At 35.6% G+C, this 2894-nt stretch overlaps 1 long non-coding RNA gene across 1 annotated transcript; it reads left to right on the plus strand.

Moving 5' to 3' along the window:
- The first annotated feature begins 1626 nt into the window (after positions 1-1626).
- LOC143693807 (uncharacterized) lies at positions 1627-2694 on the plus strand. The gene is made up of 2 exons (XR_013181764.1): positions 1627-1692; positions 2065-2694. It is a non-coding gene; the product is annotated as an uncharacterized LOC143693807 (long non-coding RNA).
- Positions 2695-2894: the final 200 nt, after the last annotated feature.

Genomic DNA, 2894 nt, shown 5'->3' on the forward strand with positions numbered 1-2894 from the left:
GAGATAATTAAAATACTTGTTTACCACTCAGGTCTTCAATTATGGGGTCAGTATCCCCAGCTGGCCACTTAATCCAGTTTTGGGTTTGTTTTTACCAGTAGTACAGCATAAAAGTACCTTTTTTGCAGCTGGATCCTGACTATACTTTTCAGAAAATCAATTAACTATTATTTGCTAATTTCATTACTGCTGTTGAACTGATGACTTTGCACTCTTGTTCTTTATAGTATATTAAGAATATGCACCACAATCAAATCTCTGTCTGCATAAAGAAACCCACTGGTCTGAAATGTAGAAGGAAGAGTAATATGAAATAATAGCTGATTTGTTTATTTTTAGTTGTAGACATTTCTGTCTTTAAGTATGTACTTAAGACCTGTATTTTGCCTTCAGTTGTACCACCAATGAAGTATGGGGTGGTTTTCTCAGGGCAGTTCTTCAACTTAACTTTTCTTGCACAGGTTTGGATTTTCAGCAGCAGTCCCTATAAGACATGGAAGGATAAGAATATCATTAGCTCAGTAATTCAGATCACATTAGAGTGACCTGGTTGTCCTAATTTTAAAGGTTATTTTAATTTTATGTAAATCTTAAGCTGCCAGTCACAAAAAATCTGCATAATGTGCCTTGCCATTTTAGTTTTACTTGTCATCCACTTTTGTACAGGAACATGAGTTAACTCATTTTTCTGTGTCTTCTGGTGCACCAGTGCTACTTCTGGTATCTCAACTGAAATTTGAAGAACTTAATTAAAACGGAAGAGGCTTTAATTCCCCCTCCTTACGAAACAAAAACTTGCAGTTTTCCAACCTTATTTCTTTTTTGTCTGCCAAACAATTTTCAAAATTATGTGCAGCTAGAAGAGAAAAAAGCTGACTGTTTCATATCTGGAAAAGAATAATTTGAACCCAAGAAAATATTCAATGCCTAGGCTAAACTCTGACCCCAATATTCATATTAGTGAAGGGTTATTCACCTTATTAAAACTAATCCCATGTTCATGTCACTACCTGCCCCAGAAGGTATTTCTTTATTTTAATATTTATTATATTCCATATTCTGTCTTTTTAATTAAATTTTATCTTTAATAAATCCCCTTTTGCTTTGTTTCACTCCCTTCTGTGATTCACTAGAGAAGCTGTGTGATAGGGACTCTAATTTCCTGATTGGTTAAGCCTACTGCCTACTCCCAGAACCAATCTCTAAAACTGAGTGACACGTTTTTTTGTGCCACCAGAAAGTGAAAGAGAAAATAATCAGTATAAAAAAAATGCTCCCACCTCAACAACAGCAGATTACACCCTCTGCTCTCTGTACTATCAAGCAATTTTTAATGTTTGATGTTGGCATTGGCTCTGGCTGAAAGAAATATCTGAGCACAATCTCTGAAATCATCTACTATTCTTTTCACTTTTTGGTAAATTAAAGACTTTTCATGGGAAGGCATGCAAATATTAAAAAAAAAAAGCATATCATTTGGAAGCATCTATAAGATAATGGGGACAATCACTGTTTGTAAAACTCTGTCTGTCTTCAGTAGTGCTAAATATCCAAAATATTTTCCACAGTGTTAAAAAACCTGAAGAATAGAATGACAATTGAATGAAGATCATTACTTTCTGTCCTTAAAACAGTTCAATCAAGTATTACCACATCTTTACAACAACTTGAATTCCAAAAACTCCTCTCCAGGTGAGGACATGCACCTCAGATACTCAGAGCAATAAATTCACATTTCTGTCTATACAACTGAGACATTTCAGTTAGTTTGGAAGTATCTGAATTTTAGTTGTTTCTGGATGTTAAATGTCCTGAAGCCCACAGCAGTTTTCCATAGACTGTGTTTATCTCATTTATTTTCACATCACACCCTAAATTTGTTAAACCTTCATCTCCTTTCACACCTTTGTTCCGACTAGAACATGGTGAAAATGAACTCATCACAACAGCAGCATCATGTTAATCTTTTATGTGTTGCTGTTGATTCTGGACTCTACCATTTTATAGTCCTTTTTAGTTTATCTCTCACAATGACTTTATTCATTGTTCTCATTTCATGTTCAGCAAGGCTCATCAGGAGATGAAAAAACCTTGAAGCATGAGAAACATTACAGACTGTCAATTAATATCTCATTAATAAAGAAAACAACAACAAAATGAACACATAAACAAGGAAAATAGGCTAAGTGGAGAGGTGTTAATTGAGGAAGATCTGAAAGGCTTGAAAGATCTAACCACAAAGAATTTAGAAACGAGTGAATTTTTCATGTGAATTCATCTGCTTGGAGGTTTGAATTGGTTCTGCAGGGCTGTGATGCTGGGAAACAACACAAATACAGGCATGAACAAGAGCAACAGAATTGGAAAGGAATAAAATGGACAGTTTGGACTCTGGGTTAGCCCTGATGGAACAGGCACTTGGTCAAAAATCTTCACATTTTCAGACATCATTAGAAAGAAAAAAAAAATCCAGTAATGTCTAGCAGCTGAACAACAAGACAATGACCTGAGGTAAAGAAAAAATTACTCAGAATTCAAGATTCCTGCTTTCCTTGAAGGATTGGCTGTGAGTGATGCGTGGCACATCTTGGATCCTTGGAACTCCTAGTCTCCCATGGTGGTCACTAAGAATTTTACATGGTTCTCTTGACCTAATAAAATGTTAAATGGCAAAATAAATGATCAAAATTAGTAGACCTATTTAGTTGATTTTTTGGGTTTGTGGGGGTTTTGGTGGGTTTTTTGTTTGCTTGGCTGCTTGGTAATGATTAGGAGAGTTGAGAATAAGGGGCAGGGAGGGAGAGTCAGAATCCTTCACATGTAAGTCACATACCAGCCACATCTGTATAAAATACAGTTAGGAGAACCAGAGATAAATATGAGTTCCTGTGTGC

The sequence above is a fragment of the Agelaius phoeniceus genome, chromosome 4 (genome assembly GCF_051311805.1).
Source record: "Agelaius phoeniceus isolate bAgePho1 chromosome 4, bAgePho1.hap1, whole genome shotgun sequence".
Taxonomy (NCBI): domain Eukaryota; kingdom Metazoa; phylum Chordata; class Aves; order Passeriformes; family Icteridae; genus Agelaius; species Agelaius phoeniceus.